We start from the raw sequence: 24,519 nt of genomic DNA on the forward strand, positions 1-24,519 counted from the left end.
TAATAAATTTTAAAATGATAAAATGTAAATAAAATGGTAGTTGTGGTGATGGGGGATGAAATAATTATTCTGAACACCAAAATCTGATTACCACACAACTGTTTCTGTTAGTGTTACAACACATTTACATATAGTCAAACCAAAAAAAAAAAAAAAAAGAAAAGAAAAGTTATTCAGACACCAGATATAATTTTTTATTTATTTTTTATTTTTTTTACTAGGGGGTGCAGGACACTATAGTTCATTTATGTAAGTGAGGATAGCAATTATATAAAAAATATTCAGACACTTTAACCTGATCATGTTTTGCTTAAGTTTTTTTTTTTTCTTTAATTGTTAATGCTAACTTTTTACACCACAGACTAAACAAAATTAAGCATTGCTTGGTAAATGGTCAACAAAGTATTGATAGTTGTATACTAACTGTTGACTGAATTTTTGGTTGATTGTAATCTATTACCTATATATAAGTTATCACACTATTATCAATATGAATTGGTTCTGACACAGTTTTACTATGAGTTCTTGTCATATTTTATTACCATTTTCTAAACTGTAGCGAATAAACTGATAATGTGAGAAAGTATCTGAATAAATTTTAGTTTGGCTGTAGTTTAGGCATACGTAATAGATTTCTAAACCACTAATTTGATAGCCTAAATATGCAATTATTATGGTTTGTGAAAATCGAAAACACAATAGGCACGAAAACATTTAAACACAATAATTGGTCTTCTCTTCATTTTAATTCATCGCCTCGCGGAGAAATCCCTTCTATAATCTTAAATATGATATTGTTAGCATTTTTATTTGATTTATTATCAGCCAACTCAAGTGAAGTATTTAGTTATGATAAGCTAGATACAAATCCATTCTGTTTTGCAGGGTAAACATCATTTTAACACTTACCCCGCATCATCAGTGACAGGCTGCACTTGACTCGGCTCATCCCGCCCACACGCGCTCTATCTGCCGCTTTAATCAGGAAAACATCCGCGGGCGTCTGTGCAGCGGAAATGGACTGTGACTGCTGATGGCGGGAAGATGGATAAGGGCGCATCGTCACCAATTGATGCTATCGCGCCCAGCGTGAAGGGCTGAGCCGCTAATTACCGTCTGTGGTGGTCAAACGCTGGATGACAACAACACCTGTAGGAGCACCGCGGAACATCTGCCCTCTAGTGCCCGGTAAACATGCTGCTTTTACCGCAATTCTGTGGCGGCCAATGCGTCCTCACTAACACGCTTTCAACATTATAGGCGACCAGGGGAGATAGGTGTCACTTTTTACTCCAGTAAATATTTCACAAGGTAGGTTTAATTTTTAAGTAGTTTATGTATATATAGTTTCTTGACTATCTATAGTCTTTTTGTATCTTGACAAAAAGCTAGTGAACATTTCCACCATCTAAAAAATAAAATAATTTCTTCTTTAGCGGGACATTTGGACTATTGAGGTAAGTTGTCAAAACAGAGGTAAACTTTATGAAACAGTTTATGAAAAAGCAAAAATGTAAAAGGGAACATGAGAAAGTGGCAGCTATTTTGGACAACATAAGTAATAACTTGTATAAAACTGAAAACTGAACTTGTATAAAATCCTGAGAGCTTCTGTTTAAATCTGTATTAAATATATAGATAGGCCTATATATTTAATTAAATATAATATTTAATCAACTATATGCTGAAATGTAGTTTTTTTATTGTTTAATATCTAATTCAAAATATTCAAAAAGAAAAAAAAAATACATATTTTTGGAAAAATGACTTCCATCTTAATGGTTTACAGTGATTTAATAAAACCCAAACAGAATGCAGATTTAGGAGTTCTGAAAGAGAGTCTGGGTTTGCAGTAATTCACAGTAATTACACTACACCATTTCATTTGTTAAACCCGTGGAGTCCTTAGGAAATGCCATCTGCTTTGCCAAGCGTGGATGAAGCACAATTTTGGAGTCTATGAATAAATAAACACTTCCCCACCAGGCAATAATAATTCATGCGTTTTTTGTCTTTGAGCAGGGCGTAGATGACACAAGGAATTCATATGCAATGCATTCCCCCCGAATTAAAACTATAAATAGATGGCAGCAATCACACAAAATAAATGAACTGTCAAAGCAAAACTATTTACAAGCAGAGCAGAATCCCTGCAATTAAAAGCAAATTTGTTGCATGTTTGAGTAAGTGGTAGCAGATAGGACACAGAAGCAGCCGGCCGTGACAGACAGATTCAGAGTGGTCTTTCAGCACTTTTCACGTGGTCATGGCTCTTAGGAACATCGGCGGAGAACAAAACAGCCACTCCACTCGAATTCCTTACCATTTTACACCAGAGAGTGAGTTGACAGACATCTGCAGAGGCCATTACGCCCGACAATTATGATGTCAGGGACCATTTGCTATGCTGTTATATAGACGAGTCACTTTCAAAATATACTATTTTGTAGCCCACTGTAATCACTAAATCATTGTGTCTTATGTAAACACCCACATTGTTTAACTGTAGTTCACTGTTTATGGAAATGCTATGACACTGGAAATATCAAATGTCTCATTATAAGGGTAACGTAAATCGTTTCGAAATGAATTGAATGAAATATCTGAGGCTATAAGCATCATAATTTTGTTAATGGACATTTACCTTCATCTTATAAAATATGTTTACATGAGAATCAAAATTACATAAGATATGAAGTCTTGTTTTCTAAAAAATGTACCAAAATTATAAGAGTTTATGCTTACAACAAGAAAAAAAAACATTTACCAAAAGGCCTTTTTGAGTTCACTACAAAAACAAAACAAAACAAAACCAAAACCAAAACTGTTTGTGACCCTGGATCAAAATTTATACATCATCTGAAAGCTGAATAAATATGCTTTCCACTGATGTATTATTTGGATAGGACTATTTGAAAATCTGGAATCTGAGGGTGTAAAAAAATCAAAATATTGAGAAAATCGTCTTTAAAGTAGTCCAAGTGAAGTTCCTAGCAATGCATATTACTAATCAAAAATTAAGTTTTGATATATTTACGGTAGGAAATTTACAAAACATCTTTATGGAACATGATCTTTTCTTAATATCCTAATGATTTTTAGCCTAATAAAATCAATTTTGACCCATACAATGTAGCTATTGCTACAAATATACCCATATGACTGGTTTTATGGTCAAGGGTCACATTTTATTTTAAATCTTATTAAAGCACAAACATCTTAACATTCCTAAATTAAGATACATTTACATGACAGTTAAAATGACATAAGACATGAAGTCATTTTCTGAAAAAATTGTCAAAATTATGTATTTATGCTTAAAACAAGAAAAAAATCTCTATATTGTTTTTCTGACCATTTACCTATTTGAGGCCTATTTAAGTTCACTACAAAAAAAAAAAAAAAAAAAAAAAAAAAAAAACAGACTTATTAGAGTACAAACATCTAAATATTCCTAAATTAAGATATGAAGTCTTGTTTTCTAAAAAATGTGTCAAAATTATGTGTTTTCTTAGACCATTGACAGATATTTGTTCTTGTTTTAAGCATAAACTTGTTTAATTTTGCCTCTTAAGTAAATATATCATGATTTAAAAATGTTTAGATCACAAAAATGTTTGTTTTTCAGTATCTTCTGATAAAAAATGTTTATATAAATTCAGAAACCAATAATTTAGTGATCAGTGAACGAAGTGAAATTTCCTTAAAATGAAGCAACAGGTATCTGGCTATCTCTCCATCTCTCACCCCACCTCTTTTGCTTCTCTCTCTTCCTTTGGGTGACCCAGTGGGACAATAAGGCAATGACAGATAAGGAATGATTTGCTAGAAGCAAAACCTTTAAAATAAACAAACCATTAGGCTGTGTTCTGAGGGGAACTAGTGCTGCAAGCCGCCTGAGTGATTCTAATTCAGGTGAATTGCAGACAAATTTCCCTGGCAACTCGCAGCTGTGATAATAGCGACCAGTCTAGAGCCTGCACAGTGTCCAGACCAGTACCCAGAACCTTGGTACGCTCACACAGCCCAGTTTTCTGGTTCATAACACGACACCTCGCAGAGCACACAAGCTTTAGTGTGCGTGTATACGTGTTTGTGTGTGTGAGTGGGTGGGGTGTCAGGAAGACAAAGAGGGAAAACTCACTGCCATGTTTTTCTACCTGCGAACCGTGTTTATGTTCTGTTTCTCTGGTTTCAAAGTGTGTGTTCCAGACTGTAGAGGAAACCAGAATCATTCAAATGAAAGTGCTTTGATTGAATAGTGTTTTTCCTGCATCTGGCACAAACCATTTAAGTTTTAACTTTTGCCGTGACAATAGGCCTGCAGGTCTTTTTGAATGCGCAGTTATGTGTCAAACCGATTGAGTTTAAGTTGTGCATTTATGTCAAAACACTATAGATATCTCTGATAAGGTGTAGCTTATGTTTCCATTCATTCCACTCACATATGAAAAATCATCAGACTGGCTCAGGTTTGAGCAAAGTTTACTTTTTTGTGGCATTTAGACCATGTCTGTTAGCTTTAAAGGCTATCGATATTCTAAAGTTGACAAAACAGGGTCAACATCTATTTTAGCAAATAGAAAACCAGACCAAAATTATTAATGACATATCTTGCACTCAGGGGCTTACATTCTCACATTTTGTAGGCCTAGAGTTAAATGCTCTCTAGAATGTGCCCTTCCTTTTACCACCTGCTACTGAGTTATCAAACAGCAAATCGTGAGCTTTATTTGAATGTGAATACTATATGTGTAAATTTAAAAAAAAATCGCCTTTAAAGATGTCCAAATGAAGTTCTTAGCAATGCATATCACTAATCAAAAATTAGGTTTTGATATATTTACGGTAGGAAATGTACAAAATATCTTCATGAAACATGATCTTTACTTAATATCCTAACGATTTTTGGCATAAAAGAAAAATTGATAATATTGTTGGCTATTGCTATAAATATACCCGTGTGACTTATGACTGGTTTTGTGGTCCAAGGTCACATATGTACTGTTTTGATGAAAAACTTTTAGTAAATTACTATTGGTATTGTCAGTGTTGGGGGTAATGCATTACAAGTAATGTGAGTTAAGTAATCAGATTACTTTTTCAAGTAACTAAAGTAGCGCATTACGTTTTAATTTACAGAAAAATATCTGAGTTACTTTGTTTTCGCATTTATTGACTGACAGCTATCCTAAGAGAAATCAGGAGTAAGTGCAGTGGCATTGTGTGCACTGTGTAAATATAAGGGTTACTGTAGTTCTAGATTTAATGTGAATTTCCTCAAAATGAATAAAAACAGTGAAATGCAAACTCTGAATATGACACATTCCATTTTATTAACCAATGTATTTGCTGTTGACTATCGGTGATTCAATTCAACCATACTAATAAACAAAAATGACATTTGTGTTGTTTCTTTTTTTCAGTGCTGAAGAGGATTGAACTTTCTCCTGCATCATACTCTTCATGCAATCCAGAATGGCAGCCCAGTTGAAAGGTTTGTACTACTATACAGACATGAATTTACGTTTCTTGCAGCCTGAGACTTATTCATTTCACTTTTGGTGTGAAAAGGCCTTTACATTTCCCAAAAATAGAAGAAAAAACAAGCAAGACCAGCCCAGATGAAAAAAAAAGTAATGCAAAAGTAATGTAACGCATACTTATAAAAAGTAACTAAGTACTAATTTTTAGGGAGTAACGCAATATTGTAATACATTACTTTTAAAAGTAACTTTCCCCAACACTGGGTATTGTCAGTTGACTCATAAAGTCAACCGCGTCAGTATTGTCCACCATTTATGAAAATGCACACTTCAGGACAGGACAGAAGCAGTATTTTTCGCCTGCTGTTTTATTAGCAGTGGCCGTTTTTGTCAATTAACGATTATGGAATAATACCAATACATTTTATTATTATTAAATATATCAGTAATACGAAACTTGAACATTTTTTTGTGCATTTATGAGCTGGAAAACTGTAATTTTTATGTCATGAGCATTCAAATCACTTGGATTTGTTGGTGTTTTCGCTTTTTTAAAAAAAATATCGCTATCCACCTTATTTTTTAATGCGGACAAAAGCCATTTTCTGAATGTGCGAGACGTCCAGTTCATTAGCTGCTGCCCTGTAGGGAGATAACGAGAAGAATAACAAGGTGCAGTAAACGGTAAGGCTGTTTGCATTACAATCCACTGTGTTCATTATTAAGGTAATACATTAAAATCATATGGTAAGACACACCAGTTAGCAGTATCAAGCAGCAAAACGAGGTGTTTTGTACAGCTAAAAATACCTGGAAGAAATGACACCGGAAGCCACCCATTCTTACGGGAAAAATAAGGTGGATAGACCTTTATTCTGTACTTGTGTAATGCTATTGTATTTTGTACAATCAGCGAAGCTAGTTTGATTGTAATAAATTAAATGCTGCATCCATTGCATCCACAATATGCATCATGACGGAACGTAAACAATGTACGCTGTCTTTACCACCTATTAACTTTAGTTTGTCAAAACATTGCGCCCTTTTCTGTTTACTAAGTCCTTTCTATATGATTTAGCAGCTTCCACACATTTTTCCCTGGTTTAGACAGCATAAATTAGCAAAACAACCGTGTAAACCATGCAATACATCAGAGTATCACCAATATGGCAGCACATCCGGGTAAGTGACCAAACAGTGATGCAAACCCTACATATTTTTTTCACTGACACGCCAACTCGGGCTCAAAGCTTTCTTACACGAAGTAGTAACGTAAAGTGCGTAATTACAGCGCCACTAGTGGCATCAAACGAAACTGCATTCTGTTTGAAGCGAGCAACACTTGCTCAGTGAAAGCTGGGGTGAATTGTAAAAACGTTGTTTCGAAACAGTCTGAGCAGAGCAATGACACGGTCTCGAGCGCTTGATTGCACGCGGTGATCCGCTTCAGCCGCAGGTTTCTTCTCAGCGGGATGTCATTATGCTAAAGCTCTCACACGCGGAGCCCCACACACGGACGCACGTGCGCCGGGCTGGGGGGTGGATGAATGGCCACACCGAGCTCTGCTTCTGATCAAGAGCTGGCCGGCCGGGCGAGTGTGTAAGGAAATACTCTGGTGGGACCATCAGAGCGCATTAGACTGACCGAGAGCAGCCTGGGGGAAACGCAGCTGCCCGGAGAGCACACTGCAGCAGTATTTCATCAACCTTAAATATTCGCCTTTAATCCCACCGTATGCGAGTCACACCGAGAACGAGCGGTTAGTAGCATATTTGTGTTTACAGGTTTTCTGTTAATTGCTCTCTAGGATGACTGCAGTCAAATTCACTTAGAGCGGACAGTTGTCACTGGTTAAATAACATGAGTCCTGTTTTTAAGAACTGGAAATGCGCAAGAAAAAAAAGAGTCACGCCATTTTGACTTCTAACGTGTCATTACTTTATATAAAGTGCCAAACCCAACAATCTGACATCCTCTGATAATATTGAGTGTGTGTGACTCGGAATGCTGATGTACCTCCCAAACTAAGCCATGACTGTTTGTAAACAGTCTGTCCTTTCTCAAAAGTACCTATGATAATTGCTCTAGGAAGTGCAATTGCAGCAGAACTACCCAATTTGGCATTGAGCTTCTAGCTGTATGCTTGAGTGATCCTAATTGCTGTGGGACTGTGCATTTATTATTTCTTTATCTGTAGTCACACCCTCCCCCAATACTGCTAACAACTGCAGGCAAATCTAAATCACATCTTACCGTTGTTTTCTGACAAGTTTAACCTGTAGACTTGAACCATTTTTGCAAGATGCTGTTTAGGTGTGTTTCTAGATTAAAAAAACAACCCAGGTAAACAAGTGCAGTTCCATAATGTACTTAAGGTGCTCTGTTTTCACACACAAATTTTGTACTTAATATAAAAATCTTTAGTAAATAATATTAATAACATTTAAGTGTACTCTATTTTGGGACACAGTGAATATGAACTAAAATGTGCTTTTAACATACAGTCTCTAAGTTACCACTTGTAGTACACCTGAACCCATCTTTCATACACTAAATTGGTAACTAAATACATTTTTTTTAATGCAGAAATAGTATTTTAAAAACACATTTTAGTTCATATTCATGGTGTCCCTAAATAGCACATTTGGGTACACTTAGATGTTCTTAAGAGTATCTTAAGAAGTACTAATAAATCATTTGTAGTATATTAAGTACAAAATTAATTTGTGATAATAGAGCACTTTAAGTATATCGTAAAACTTGTTGGCAAAACATTTTTCACATAATTTTGTTAACTTCTGTCAGACTTAAAATACATCAGATATTGTTTTAATATATATATATATAATTGAAATCTCTACATATTGAAATTGAATGTTCTATTTAAAACCTTGCTTAAATTTGGTTAACTCAGACTGAATAAGATCTGTTTTAATTGTTCAAATTACACGTTTTTATACAAGGAAGAGATATCATGAAAAAGCAACGTGATTTAAAAATGACTGTAAATCACATTAATAAATTCTGTTCAGTTATGATGAATAATAAAGATAGTTAAAGTGTAAGTTTATTGTTAATAGTATTAACTTATTAAATTATTAACTTTTGCATCTTTACTTTAAAAATGGTCATAGAAAATGTATATACATTTGGTTACTCAGATGCACTTAAAATTTGGTGTAGAAAGAATTTTACTCAAAAATTGCTAGTAATTTTTACAAGCAATTTTAATCATTTAATTTCTAATATTTTTTCACATTGTAGATAGAGAGAGATCATGTAAAAAAAAAAATTGGTCATCCTGTTTTGATGTATAGCTGATATTTTATGAAATTTTAAAAAAGCACACACTACCAGTCAAAAGTTTTTGAACAGTAAGATTTTTAATGTTTTTTTTAAGAAGTCTGCTCACCAAGCCTGCATTTATTTGATCCAAAGTACAGCAAATAGTAAAACTTTGAAACATTTGTATTATTTTAAATAACTGTTTTCTATTTAAATATATTTTAAAATGCAATTTATTCCTGTGATCAAAGCTGAATTTTCAGCATCATTAGTCTTCAGTGTCACATGATCCTTAAGAAATCATTCTAATATACTGCTTTGCTGTGCAAGAAACATTTATTATTATTATTATTATTATTATCAATATTTAAAACAGCTGAGTATTTTTTATTCAGCAAGGATGCTTTAAATGAATCAAAAGTGATGATAAAGACATTTATAATGTTACAAAAGTTTCAGATAAATGCTCTTCTCATGAACTTTCTATTCATCAAAGAAACCTTAAAAAATTCTAATAAACTGTTTTCAACATAATAATAATAATAATAATATTTTTGAGCAGCAAATCAGAATATTAGAATGACTTCTGAAGGATCATGTGACTGGAGTAATGATGCTAAAAAATCAGCTTTGAAATCACAGGAATAAATTACATGTTAAAATATATTCAAACAGAACAATGTTATTTTAAATAATAAAAATATTTCACAATTTTACTGTTTTTGCTGTGCTTTGGATCAAATAAATGCAGGCTTGGTGAGATTCTTTAAAAAACAATACAAATCTTACTGTTCAAAAACTTATGGCTGGTAGTGTAGTGCTTGAATAAACGTGCTGAAATGTAGATATAGTAACATGGAGTGGAATTTAAAGTTGTGGAGACGTCTTACACCTACTATTTTATTTGATCTTCAAAATGTGCTGGAACATAAAATCTAAGCAAACTTTTTGTCTTCACATCACATTTGAGCCGTCCACAGTACATGTTCTCCCTCATTAGCCTTGCCAGAATGGTTTATGTGCACAAACACTGCTTGATGAAAACTGTGTTTCATTTCGTTCATGGCTCGTCACTGATTAATTCCCATCAGTGGTTTTCATCTGTAATTCCGCTCGATGTGACACGCTAATAGCGTGATTTGTCTGTGAGGTGTTAGTGATGTCTGCCTTAATAGACACGACCCACTCAAACACAAGGATAGAATAACACGTCTCTCAACGAAGATGTTTTTTTGCGTGCAGGTCCACCTTTCCACTGACAGCTACTGTCACCAGTGTGTTATAAAGAACTCCATATGCTTGTATACTGCATGTGACGTCTTCTTTAACACATTTGAACACATGAACAGTCACCTCAGCTGTCCCCAGGGAAAGGTGGAGAGTGCATTTGTTGGGTGTGAAAAATTGAACCTAAAAGTTGGCAACCCTGCTGCAGTCAAATCTATTCATGCCGTGAGGATCCTGCGTATCCTCAGATTAGCGTGATTATCGTAATTATACTAACAATAATGTGTTAATGTTTTATTGTAGTAATATTTTAACAGGCACAGCGGTGAATGCGCTCTATAGCGCAATAATGGCGTAAATATTTTGCTGTCAGTCATCTCGTTCATAAACAATCAGATGGTGTTTTAATGTTCAGACACCGTATAATTCATAGTGTCTGGAAACAGGACAAAGAAATAGTTCACTCACAAAAGAAAATGCTGGTGTTATTTACTCACCCTTGTGCCAAGCCCGCATTCATCTAGAGAATGGATTTGTTTTGTTTTGTTTGTGTGTCCAAAATCAAAAGGTGTTTCGTCTGGTTATCATGACAACTTAAATTGATCTCTGGTACTAACGCAAAACTATTGTTAAGACTTAGAATATGCCTTTTTTTCTTTTGACAGCACCTGATAATGACAAGAGTTGCGTAACAGCTCTTTAAAATTGTGGGAGAATTTTTATTGATATTCAAACAAGTATTTTGAATCATTTTATATTTTACATTTTATATACATGATCTTTTGTGCTTCAGTTTGTGTCAAAACTAATCCAAACAGTATCTTTTAATTTTTATTTTAGGTGAATTGTTATTACTACTATTATTAGTATTGTTTATTTTTTGTTTGTTTATTTATTTATTTATTGGTGGTGGTGGCTTTTAGCAACTCTCAGCTTTTTTAATCTTTCATTATATACAGCAAAACCTAATAGGTTGGTTCTAAAGGGTGTTAGCGTTGGCTGTCTTGTCGACCACCCCTTGGGAGAGTTGGAGAGTCTGTTTGTTGGGTGTGATAAATTGGTCACATGCTTGAACCTAAAGGTTGGCAAATTAACAGTTAATTAGGGCTTGATAAATAGCAGATCTGCTCTAGCCCCATTCAGCTGCTGCAGGCCCTCTCTCGACCCAGTCTCTCTTAGGCAAGTGTTTATGTGCTGGTAACAAGTGTCGATGCAGACTGTTATGTCTGCATTTTGTCACATGAGGGGATTGCTCTCAGATGTGCTCCTTCCCCCAAGCATACTCACACACACGTGCTATAGATGTGTATGCTCAGGTTACTGCACACGGCACCCTTTTTTCTTCCAACACACACACAATCTAAAACCTCAGCCTACTCTGACCCTTCAGAAAGAGCTTCGCTGTGCTCTTTGCAGGCAGATTTATCACATTTGTTGACACTGGTACATGGAACTTATGCTTTATGTTCCTTAAGAAAATGTTTAAAGAAAACTAGTGTAGAGAACATGCACCAAAATAAGCCGTAACAGGATACAGTTTCTATAAAAAACATAATTGTAGCACAACATGTATCAGTGATGATGCAAATTTCAAAAAGCTAAATTCAATCTTCTGCTTCCTTCCAAAATTATAGTCTCAGTAGCAATATGTGTTTTCAAAAAATCAGTTGTGAGCACTAAAATTGTTCAGTTTTGGTGTGCATTTTTTTAATAACAAATTAAATTATGTCAAATTTGTGCAAAATTCATCTCTACTTCAGAAATTACAGATGGTTTTGTATTAGGGCTGTCAGTCGATAAAAATTTATTAATCTAATCTAATTAATCACACGATGTTTCGATTAATTAATCTAATTAATCACTAAATAAATTTGATGGTGAAAATAACCACAAAAGATTATTTAAAGCTATTTTTGTGTAAAATGAGAAAGTATAGACATTACAAATTGTAGCTTTAGAAATAAACATTTTATTTGATTCAACATAAAATTTATTACGCATAAAAAAAATATGCAACGACATAATGTAAACTATGGAACATAAAAGAAGATAATTTGAGAAACATCTCAGTATTTTTTGTTCATACAATGAAAGTCATTAGTAACCAAAACAGTTTTGTTACCAACAGTCTTCAAAATACCTTTTTTTTTTTTTTTGGAGTGAACTGTCCCTTTAAATTTTATTTTTATTATTTTTTATTATTTTATTATTTTCTTTAAATGAAATGATACACTAAATAAGAAACTAAATCTGCCAGCAGGTTCGTTCAAACAGATGATTCGTTCAGGAATTAAGTAAATGGCTCTCTTTATGAATGGGCCTTTGAATCATTGGTTCACACGATTCGTTCAAAATGCAGATTCATTCTGAAACTAAACACCGCTGTGTTGCTCGAACACATGCAGTAATTCTGCTATGGCTTCAAAGCTAATATGTTCTCTGTAAAACTGAGCAAATACACATAATATTGTGTTTAATATATAACACAATATCAACTTCTTATTTACTGAACTGTTGTATAAAATCACATTTAAGCTTGTGATATATATAAATATGAGACAAAACAAAAACAGGGGGATTTTTTTCCACCAATATCTTGAATTTTAGGGCATAACTGCATTTATGGAGTTGTTGCCCTGCATCATACTTGTCAACAGTTAACTATATGAAATATAAAATGACGTACAGATCAGGGGGCGGGGCCAGCGCATTAACTGTGTTAAAATATTTTAACTGCGTTATTTTTTCATAATTAATTAAGTTAATGTGTTAGTTAATTAAGTTGACAGCCCTATTTTGTATCTTTTTGGGGTCAAAATTAGGAGCAGTGTTACATTATTTCACTAATTGTCCTGTTTTCATGAATGTGATAGCCTACTTTAGAACATCAGAAATGTTAAACCAGCAATATACTGGTAGACCCGATTAACCGGTAGAAATTTATCAAGCCGTTAAAAAACAATCAGCAATGAAAGAGAACTCATTTCGCTATATGTGTGGAGAGACACATACATGTGGAGACGGCATTCATAGAGCGTGTGGGAGTATTTAAATTAGTTGTTTTTACTGCTACTATAGGCTTTGAATGGTTAAATGCACACACTTGTATGTGTCATAATGCCTGTCTTTGCAAGTGTAGTTTAATAGTATAATAGTATATTGGATCCGGGCAGCTCTTAAAGTGACAGCAGGGTAATATTCCATGTCGTAAGGATAATAGGATAATATTCATATGTCATTCATATTAATCAAACAACAAAAGAGAGAAAATCTCTCACTGCTCTTGACTAAATCACTTTTTTAATTTTAATAATAAGAAATGTACATTTAATTTACACAGTGAGGAATATGTCGTTTTTTGTGATACTGACACTGGTGACGAACTATGAAAATTCTATGGCATCAGAAGTTTTGATATCATAAAGACCTTATTTAACTATGTTGTAAAATATATCATTACCATTAAATAAAATTACTCATATCGTAATATAAAATTTTGGTCACATCACCCACCCCTAATTCAGCGTATGATCTACTGAAATGTACATATTCAGAATGCACTTAGAGCAACCCAGAATCTATTTGCCATAACTGTTAATATTAAAGTGTAGATGAGGGAAATGTGACATGAAGACATTGAAATTTAAATATTTTACATATACTATAGTCTGATGACACTAGGCTAGTCTTTAAGGATGTTTTGTTTTGATTAACAATGTCACACAAAATATGAATTCATATGATTTATTTAAGAGCATTTTTCTTTTTCAACCTAGGCGGTTTAATTGTAACATTGGCCTTTGTGTACTTGTAGCTTAATTTTGTTCTGACTTAATTAAGTTATACATTCCGTTGACACAGTAATGACTGCAATTATGTCAAAGATTTTTGGCTAAATTTCAATATTTTCTGGGCGTGTAATTATTAAGAGAAGAAAGAAACAATAGACTTAATATTCCTGTTTACAGAACCTGATTATTACACTCTTGTGTGTGCATGCACTTGCACACACACACACACACACACATATGCAACTCGGTTTTGTCTTCTATAAACTTTCTGTTCCAAATGTAATCGTCACTGGCTCATCAAGACCTCTTACATAAATGGACATTCTTAGTGTCGGTGGTGTCCATCTCTGCAGATCACATGTAAATTAAACCGTGCCAAGAGAGGAAGGGTAGTTTGTAAAAACACGCTCTGTGACCCCTTAGAGAGTCATTCATGTTTCAACAGTGGAGCGTGGGGCCAGGAGACGGGAGGAAACAGGAGCATGTATGGACATTAATTACTCTATGTGCGGTACTGCTGAAGTAATAATGTGTTGCAGTTCCTAGACTGACAGCCAGAACTCCCTGGCACTTCATCAAGCAACCTGACACTGAATATACAGTTCATTTGATTGGAAAGAGCTGCAGATGCCATGCTTTAAGAACTAATGAAGTCAGATATAAGCATGTAAATTCATTAACCGCAGGTTGCGGTTGTCACGGTCCTATGCTCTCAAACCAATTCAAACTTGGGACTGTGTGGAGAGGTTAAAATTGAGATACCAGCAATGTGAGAAAATGAACAAGAATATGAGAACTCATAAAAAAGAAATCCTGAAAAAAACTGTTCACATATCCAAATATTGTACTCCTTTTCCATCTATGAGGGAAAAAAAAATCAGTTTGTATGTTTATTGTTATTTTTATTATTATAATTATTCAACACTTTTTTTTTCCACACAGATATTTCCCAACCCAACCAGACAGCTGTCGGATAATCTAGCTTTATGGTTGTCAGCAAACTATAATGCCGTATCAAGAAAGCGAGCGACATCGGGACTCCCACACATTGGATTTGGACAGCCAGAATTACTTTAGACATCCGTAAGGATATGATGTGAAGCTTAAAAAAAAAATAATAATGTAGTACATATGTAGTCAGCCAAACAATCCCTGACAAGTGAATACTTCATTTAATTCCCTACGTCCAGCAATCAGTCAGAATCAAAGCAGCTGCTTTGGCTCAGAGTACCAGTGTTGCTCTAATCAACACCATTTACCATGATCTTGGCAGCTTTGCTAAAGGCAGAGACGGCACATGGTGCAACCGAGCGGTGGCGCGGCCTGCAACTCTTAGACACAGTCATTAGCAATAATGCTTATTATGTTAGTGTTCCTGGTTGGTTGCCAGATAAAAGTTAAAAGTTTTATGTATCCTTGAATTAACCGAAGAGCTAAGCTGAGATGCATATTAAAGCAATTTCACACGAGCGTGGCGTGGTACTGAATATTCAGTACGACAGCATGTTTACAGTGAAGTTATTTAAACAATATTTAAAGGGATCGTTCACCCGAAAATGAAAATTCTGTCATTAATTACTCACCCTCATGTCGTTCCAAACCCGTAAGACCTTCGTTCATCTTAGGAACACAAATTAAGATATTTTTTATGAAATTTGAGAGCTTCTAAACCCTGCACTTCATAATGCCGGCTCCTGCATCAGCAGCAACACACGCATGTGTCATAAATGCGTGTCGAAGTCTAACAGGGAGGAGAAGAAATTGTTGAATAACGCAGTGACGAAATTTAGATTTTTGGGTGAACTACCCTTTTTCCCTTTGAAAATGAAAGTGGTTTCAAAAGAAGCCAATAACAGCATCAAGCATTACAAGTTTTTTTTCTGGTTAAAACATACACTACCAGTCAAAGGTTTTTGAACAGTAGGATTTTTAATGATTTTTAAAGTCTTTTCTGCTCACCAAGCCTGCATTTATTTGATCCAAAGTATAGCAAAAACAGTAAAGTTTTGAAATGTTTTTACTATTTAAAAGAACTGTTTTCTATTTGAATATATTTTAAAATGTAATTTATAACTGTGATTTCACAGCTGAGTTTTTTTGCATCATTACTCCAGTCACATGATCCTTCAGAAATCATCCTAATATTCTAATTTGCTGCTCAAAAAATATTTATTATTATACTTATTATGTTGAAAACAGCTGAGCAGAAATTTGAAAGTTTCTTTGATAAATAGAAAGTTCAGAAGAACAGCATTTATCTGAAATAGAAATGTTTTGATAAATGCTCATCGTTGGATCTCTCTAGTCATCAAAGAATCCTGAAAAAATGTCCTCAACTGTTTTATATATTGATAATAATAATAATAAAATAAAAAAACTACTTGAAAAGCAAATCAACATAGTAGAATGATTTCTAAAGGATCATGTTACAATGAAAACTTGAGTAATGATGCAGAATATTTAGCTTTGATCAGGAATAAATGACATTTTAAAATATTCAAATAGAAAACAGTTATTTTAAATAGTACCAATATTTCAGAATTGTACTGTTTTTGCTGTACTTTGGATCAAATAAATGCAGGCTTGGTGAGCAGAAGAGACTTTTAAAAAAAAAAAAAAAAAAAAAAGTTATTTTAAGTACAAATTTTTACAAAACTGGTTTTACCTTGTTTATGCTTAATACAAGTTGGGGTGGAAAAATCAACCAAAAAAGACTTTTTTTTTTTTTCTTTTTTTTTTGGCAGTGTAATGTGTAGACTCCAGCTCCAGGATTCCGGGTTTTGATTGGTAAGAAAACAAGAGAAAACATTAAATCACACAGCTCACTTGCTGCTCACATACTCTGGTCTTGACCAGCACAAACACAAGCAATCGTCGTGATACGAACAGTAAAGCATCCCGGGGCTGTTGTGCATATCCGATTAGAGGACTGAAACTAACGTGCAATCCTTTTACATTCTTAAAACCATTCAGAGTGCGTTGGCCTGTAGAAACAGATTGTATCAGGGCAGGAAAACCCCTTTTTGTATATCTGGCTTAATCTTTTCTTGGCCTTGATCGTTCTCACAAAAATCTTCTTTTAACAATGCAATTGAGGAAGCGGAGGCACACCAAAAGTGGTTAAATGTGGTCTGGCTCGCCAGCGCACGGGCTGTGATGGACTTCCTCTGCAAAGTATTTCATTTTGGATACAGTCCCTTTCTAAACACAGCGCACCTGGGACAACAGCTTTGGTTCCAGACCCAGTGTTAATCAGCAGCAATGCATGCCTGCCAGCGGCTCGTATATACAATTAATACTGTGCCCTGACTTTTAACAGCCGATACCGCGGCGCTTATGAAAACAGAATACCGCAGAGTGCCACGACTCCAGCGTTTAGCCGAGGCCGAATGACAGCGTTTTTACGGAAATCTTCCTGATTGCTGAAAGGATCTTGAAGAATTTGCAGGGAAAGTGGTGAAGAAAAATATTTAAGCGGCCCTAATGCATTCTTTCATGGGCTGCGGTGTGTCCATTGCCTCGGCAATAAGACAAAACATACCCTGACGCTTGTCTCTTCGGGAAGACAAGTTGTTTCACATGAAGGTATCCATGACTAGGCCGACTTAGTGTTTGACATTCCAGTATTGATTCCACTCAGAGGGTGTGGAGGGGATTTCCGCTGTAATCTTCAGTGAAAGAGCTAGGTTGGAACGTCTTGTCTAACACCTATTTAGTCTGCCGTTTACAACGACACAAGTTGACACATGGTAAATACTCCTTCCTTTTCTTCCTCAAGCATCACTTGAAATCGCTAGATCTGCGGCTCAGAGGGCAAATCCACCTCATTTGTATTTTGAAACAGATATTGGCAACAATCTGATAACCCTCCAGACGATTATGACTGTATAGCTCTTCAGGGGCTTTTACATAAACAGGATAATGCAAAATGCTAGTGACTAATAGCCTATCAGAGACATGCACCCCGGCAGCATTCGAGAGAGGTCAGCCCTAGTCATTAAGTTAATGTTCGTCCACAGTTTGGGCTAAACACAGCACCTTTTATGGAATTATCATAATTAGTCTAACCATTAGCCTTAATGGGGAGTAATGGCCAGTTAGATGTTATTTGGTAAAACAACACGCCAGAGGCCGAAGGTGTTTTATTACGTCTCTATATTAAGCGCGTTTTGGAAGGTAGAAAATGTTTCCAGATCGAGGGCGAAGCTGGCTCTGTGCTAATTCAGTTTCCACATCAAGCGAAGGAAGGACCACCCACTAAGAAAGTCCGACTTGGCAAGTCTGTTCGCTGTGACTCAGTTGAAGTTGCTGCGAATGTGACTGGACTTTTATGAGAAGCTCAACCTTGCTTGATAATGACGTGCTTTCCTTTTCGTTGGCATCTGATCTCCTTGATTAATTCACTACAACCCGTAGTAGTTCTGATAAAACCTTGTACGAAACCACAACCTTTCCACTAAAAATCTGTCAACTATTTATCAAAATAGCATGATGTGTTGCCTGGGAAAACCATAACCTCTGGCATCGCTATGTGCTACAGTCATTTCTTTTTTCTTTTTTTAATGTGGCTTGTTTTATTCTGTGTTGTTCATTCCTTCGCTGCCCCTCTAATTGCATGTTTGCGTTTCATTCCCTTCGGGTTACCCTGTCGAAACGCTTTTGAACGACAAGGAGAACATGGCATCCAAAGGTAGCTCTCATTCCAGCGGATGGGATCGAGCTTGTTAATCAAATGCTTTCCAGATCACACTTAAACTGGAGTAATTACTCTTTCCGAAGGAACCGCTGCACACAAAGGCTTTTGTAAACACGTCCAATAACTACTTAAATTGGCGCGCAGGTCGGCTAACAACTAGCTATTTGGTGTTTGAGGTGGAAAAAAAGTGTGAAATATGAATGAAACGTCGCTGGGTTTTCTGTCGGAGAGATTTATGATACATTTATCAACTCGTTTTATGCCACAGTTGGTGTTTAAGCTTGGTCATGGGCCATTTGCTCCACACAAGCACCATCTTTCTTCATTTGACTGCACGGTGTCAGCCCTTGGAAGACATTTCCACAGCAAGAGTGCAGTTTCAAAAGCCCTGTCCTCCCCTTAGATAAACCTACTCTGGAGATGATGTATAAGGATCTAATTGCATTTCAGCTACATATTTCCTACCAAAATGACTTTATTGTACAATGTTATTAAGGTTAGGGGGTCACAGATCCATTTCTGTTGGTCTTGACGTGTAGAAACAGAACCCAACAGAGCTGTCTTTTAAACTGTTAATTTTTGCAGGTCACTTGTAGAATGATAATGCTACTCAAAATAAGAGTGTTAAAATGAAAAGAGTACAGACAGTGGGTGGAACAGCTTGTGAATTTATTTAAACTATTATTAGTGTTCATATTCAGTTTAAGTAATTTATTTTACAAAATGTCTATTTACACTAAGGCCGCGTGTCCACCAAAGCGTTTTTTTCCTGAGGCTGGTGTATTTTTTCAATTGTTCTCAATGGCAGTGGCACATTTTTGCCGATCTCTGAGCGTTCGGGCGTTTTTTTTTTTCTTGCCGTCAAGAGTTGAAGAATGTACAACTTTGAGTAAAACACTGTGCTCATCACTGTCACTTTCTAGTCCGCTAACCAATCAGAGTCGAGAAGGGGTGGGACTATAATCGATCACCCTGCTTCTACTACGACTGAACAACATTGGAGAAGTTAATATTGCTTGTCTACAAGTATTTATGTCTTTACCAGATGGAAATGCTAGACTACCATATTATTGTTATTAAAAGTAATGCTTGGAGAAACATTTCATTCATGAAGCATCTGCCATATTACTAAAGTGTATTTCTGTCATGACAACTCTCGGAGGGATTGGCATGTTAATGTACATAATAATGTTAATGTATTTGGTCTTGGCGGAAAAGATCTGCTACAATGCAGCTGCTGTGGCAGAGCTAGTATAGAGACTTGCTAAGGCCAATACATTCTGTGAGCTTGTAGGAAATACTGCTGCTGCACATATAACATACATGAAATAACCTCCATATAACATACATGAATCACCTCGTAGCAGATCTATACAGGTGGAGCTGGGGAAGGTGAAGGGTTTCTGAAACAAGCAGCAAACTGCTACAACAAGCACTAGTCATATATTTGGATGTTGAGCAGCGAGCTCATTGGCTACCGATACAGGAGTGAACCAGTCAGCTGTGCGATATGATATTGATGTCATTATGTCAGATTAAATTAGACCTACACTGCCCTCCAAAAGTTTGGAAATGCCCTAGAAAAGTGGGTTTTTGGACAATATTGGCATAAATCCTTTTTAATTTGTGTTAATTTTGCACTGATAAGGGACAACACAAACTACGAAAACAAATTTTATTACATAAACATTTTATACATAGAAAAAACTTAAATTTTTGATTCATCAAAATATCCACCATTAGCAGCTATTACAGCTCTGCATAATCTGGGCCTAAATTCATTGTATTCTAAACTGAAATGGCAATCAATTGTTCAAGCTTTTAAGGTGTGCTGACCCAAAAATCTTGTAAAAACCTGGGCCAAGTTTAAACCAGTAACCAGGCATCACAGCTGGCAAAGGGGCATGTCTGACTTTGACATGTATATATTGCCATTATTATGTAATCAAAATGAAAATTATTATTGCTGGTCTTCAATGACAATGTCAAGTTACATTAATGTATTTGCACCAAAAAATGATAAGGATATATCTTCCAAAAACACACTTTGCCAGGGGTGTTTCCAAACTTTTGAAGGGCAGTGTATCGGACTGCACCATCTAGAGTTTCATGCCAGAACTTTGTATTTCTTATCATAGCAACCACAGCGTCTCAGCGGTTGGGCATTTTCAGCTGGCTAAAATGCATAAGTGCAAAAAGTCCGTCTTGTTGGCAGAAGCTATTTACACTAGCTCCACCCACCAATGTGTGGTAGGGTTAGACAACATTGCAAAAGACAGCCATTATGCAGGAGCTTCAGTAAAACACAGAGCGATTATGTTTTTGACCCGAGTTGGAATCCGCCTTTTTGCTGAACTTGTTCCCCTATTTCACATCACATGTTTTCTGTGGGAATAACACCGTTATAAATGAACAGCGTTACTAATGGCGTTATTTTTTTCAGTAACGAGTATTTAAATGAATTACTGTTTTCCCCATTACAACGCTGTTACCGTTACTGACAATAAAATGTGGCGTTACTATAATTTTTTATAATATTATTACTTTTTTTTTCAGTTCATCTAAATGGATGTGCAGCGTACCTGTATTTGACCAACCGTAAACTCTAGTGTGAAGGCACACGACTAGCCGTCGCTTTGACACACACACATGCAAAGAAACATACAGAGCGAGAGAGTCTTAAATATACCATGCAGAATTAACACGCTACATGTAAACAATATTCTTTGCTGTATTTTCCTGTTCCTTTGGAATTCTTCAGCTTTTAAGAACTGCTGGTTTCACCGGTAGTAAGTGGAACTTATGCACAAACGGCATAACGCTCACCTATTATCACCCCGTTTTGATTTCAACAAATCAGTTCGAGTGAACACAGACAGTGTGATTAATATTCATGAACCCAGCAGCTGATTAATTCTTAGTGCGTTTTATATTGTTATTAGTAGTAGAATTCGTTCTAGTTTTGTTATCTTTTCAGTATTATTTTTAGTTTTTTCCCCCTTTTTTTTATAGAAACACTAAATTGCAAACAATATCTTAAGCACCACCACCAGTTCTAAGTTCAGTCAATATGACAAATATGCATTCATACATGGTTTTTCTAAAGTTCTAATTACTAAAGTTTATTGTTAAATTATCATAATGTCATATTATAATGCTTCACTGACTGATGGTAAGTGTACAACAAAAAAAAAAAAAAAACAACTGTGCCATTAAGCTTTATATATCTGGTGAGTAAACCAAAAATTAAATGAATTTCATTTAAATTTCATTCATTTAACATATTTTATATTGGGGGCATCCAAGTTATTTGACATATTTAAACTTTTTTTTTTAAAGTAACAGTATTTTCCCTGGTAATTAGTTGCTTTTATAATAATTTAACTCAGTTACTAACTCAGTTACTATTTGTGAGAATTAACTTGTAACTATAACTAATTACTTTTTTAAAGTAACATGCCCAAAACTGCTCACGGGCATTTATCGGTTAAGGTTAGGGGGTTTAATTGTTCCAAAGAGGCATCCATTTAAAAAGTTTAATACAAATTATAATTTACACTTAATACAATACTATTGCATACTGTTTTATAATGTACTACAATACTGAGGTGCAGATGTTTGCGTTAAGTAGTTTAAACAGCATGTAAATACTATAAAAAATACACCTATTTTTACAGTGCAAATTGAATATATCATTATTTGTATTTAATGTAAAGTGCTCTTACTGTAAATAGCATCTAGCACTAAGAAAATATGCATCAATCAATTGCTATTTGCACTTAAACATAATTTATTATATTATTATTATTAAAATAAAAAAATATAAATGTAATGTATTGTTGTTATTATTCAAAAATCTTTTGGTTTTATTTTTATCTTTTAAAAAACAGATTAAAAATTAAGCGGAAAATCCAACCACTATATCAGATGAACATGCTGTGGTCTGGAACACGTTTACCTGACAAAACAAAATCAAATCAAGGCTTGCTGACACACTACACTGATAACATTAGATCAAAAGAAAATAACCAATTAGGCCTAGACAACGCTATATTATCTGCTGCGCTGAAGGTACGACAACAACATAATTAGTTTATTTTTTTGGTTCACTTTTCTTTAACATCTAACATGTTCTGACTTATTTACCTTTCAAACACGTGAGAAAACTTGAGCTGAGGAGCATGCAGATGTTTAAAGTCAGACATGAAGTCTTTTGTGATTGTCAGAATGCTTAATTTACCGTGACTGAAGTTTCTACAACCTTTCCATAGAACTTTTAGACCAGTTAAGGTCAAGATGTGTTTTTCGGTGTATCTTTCTTAGGTAAGATAAGCTGCTTTGTTTTTCAGAAGGTGAGGTGCAGCGTGTTTTTTTTCTTTTTGTAGCTTTTTGTTCACATCATTACTTACATTATATACTTTCTAAATAATTACCTCACTGTACAGCTTTTTGAAGCTCAATGGCTTGCATTTTATCGTTAGCTCAGAGTTTAGACAAGAACACGTCAGCGGTGATAGTGATTAAGCATTGTGTCACCTTCATGGTGTTGAGAAAATGTGTTTGAAAACGGCTGTGTGTGAAATAGTTGCTTTCTAACCAACGAGTTCTGCTCTGTTTCATAACAAAGCTTTGAAACGCATTCGTGGTTTATCCTTTGTCCCTGCAGGTGCGTGCCGTGTGCTGGAAACACACTCATGAGCTAATTCGAGGCAAAGTAAAGCTCTCATCTGGGATTGGTAAGAGTCTCTCCAAGCACCCCGAAGACTTCCAGCTCATTCTTGATTGCACATGGCAGCCTCTGACCTGCACCGAAGGCACCCGCTGCCATGGAAGATTGATGATTATCGATGCAGAAACCCTTTGCTAATTCAGCGTACAAGGTTAGTATGCTTTCTTCAATGAGCCAGGCAGATAGCTGGCTAACTGTTTTAACCTCATCTGTGAGTAGCGATGCCATCAGTGATTTTCTTGAATAGAGAGAAATACTAGAGGACAAGGAGAGGTTACGACCTCCGAAGTCACAGAAGGACAAAGAGTCAAGCAAAATTACATTCTCATCGATTCACATATTTTTCCCCATGTGAATAAAGCAAATACACCTCAACAACATTCCCATCAAGTCAGTCGAAAATCAGCTTTAGCGTACTTTTTAGCTGAAATAAATCACCTGTTATGAAATCTGTTCTATGTTACGGAATGAAATAAACAATGACCGTGAATTTGGATTAACAGTGCTGTGGAAAATTACTGCACAGAGAATGACGGAGGAAGTTTGGCCTGCAATATATCTGGCTTTGTTTTTCACTACATAACTTATCATGGTACCTGCAATTCCTCATCTCAACACCTTTGTTTTAGTGTTTTAATGTTTTTTTTAGGATGGATAAAGCAAGTGTGAGCAACATTGTATTTGCTGTTGTGGTTCTATCAGGAATTTTAGTTTGCTTCTCAATGTTTCTTGTATTGTTTCTTTTATTCAACACTAATCAGAGATGATTTCCATTGCCATAGTATTGCATTATAATTCATTTTGATTTAAGGCATAATTATTACGGTGATTCACTTTTGATTAAAACGGTTAATACTGTGGGCGAAAAACAGGCTCACCGAGTAGCTTCATCTTTGACAAGACACATGAGCTTCTCTAATTGCACGTTTTGACAGTTCAGAGGACAGTCTTTGAGAAACATTCTCAATGGCAAATTTATCTATAAATGAAATCCAGATGGGACGTTTAACAAGAGTCATTTGCAGTCTTGGTGTGGTGGAATTTAATTAGCAACAAAGCTCAACAAGTATGAAATATCACCCATGGGTCATACGAATCAGATCCGCACATATCAACAAAGCTTAAGCGTATAATTTAGTTTTATTTACTTAAAAAGAAACTGACAGAAATCATGAGATTAATCATGGTTAGTTATTACAGCCGTAATGTTGATGTCATAATTTCTATTTTTCTAGGTTTGATAGAGCAGAAATGTAATTATTCAACAGTTATTCAAATTCAACATAAAACTATTTAAATAACAA

At 35.2% G+C, this 24,519-nt stretch overlaps 1 long non-coding RNA gene across 1 annotated transcript; it reads left to right on the plus strand.

The window, feature by feature from the left end:
• The first annotated feature begins 1,055 nt into the window (after window positions 1-1,055).
• On the plus strand, window positions 1,056-23,360 carry LOC127173519 (uncharacterized). The gene is made up of 3 exons (XR_007828775.1): window positions 1,056-1,188; window positions 5,427-5,497; window positions 23,153-23,360. It is a non-coding gene; the product is annotated as an uncharacterized LOC127173519 (long non-coding RNA).
• The last annotated feature ends 1,159 nt before the right edge of the window (window positions 23,361-24,519 follow it).

The sequence above is a fragment of the Labeo rohita genome, chromosome 11 (genome assembly GCF_022985175.1).
Source record: "Labeo rohita strain BAU-BD-2019 chromosome 11, IGBB_LRoh.1.0, whole genome shotgun sequence".
Classification (NCBI taxonomy): Eukaryota; Metazoa; Chordata; class Actinopteri; order Cypriniformes; family Cyprinidae; genus Labeo; species Labeo rohita.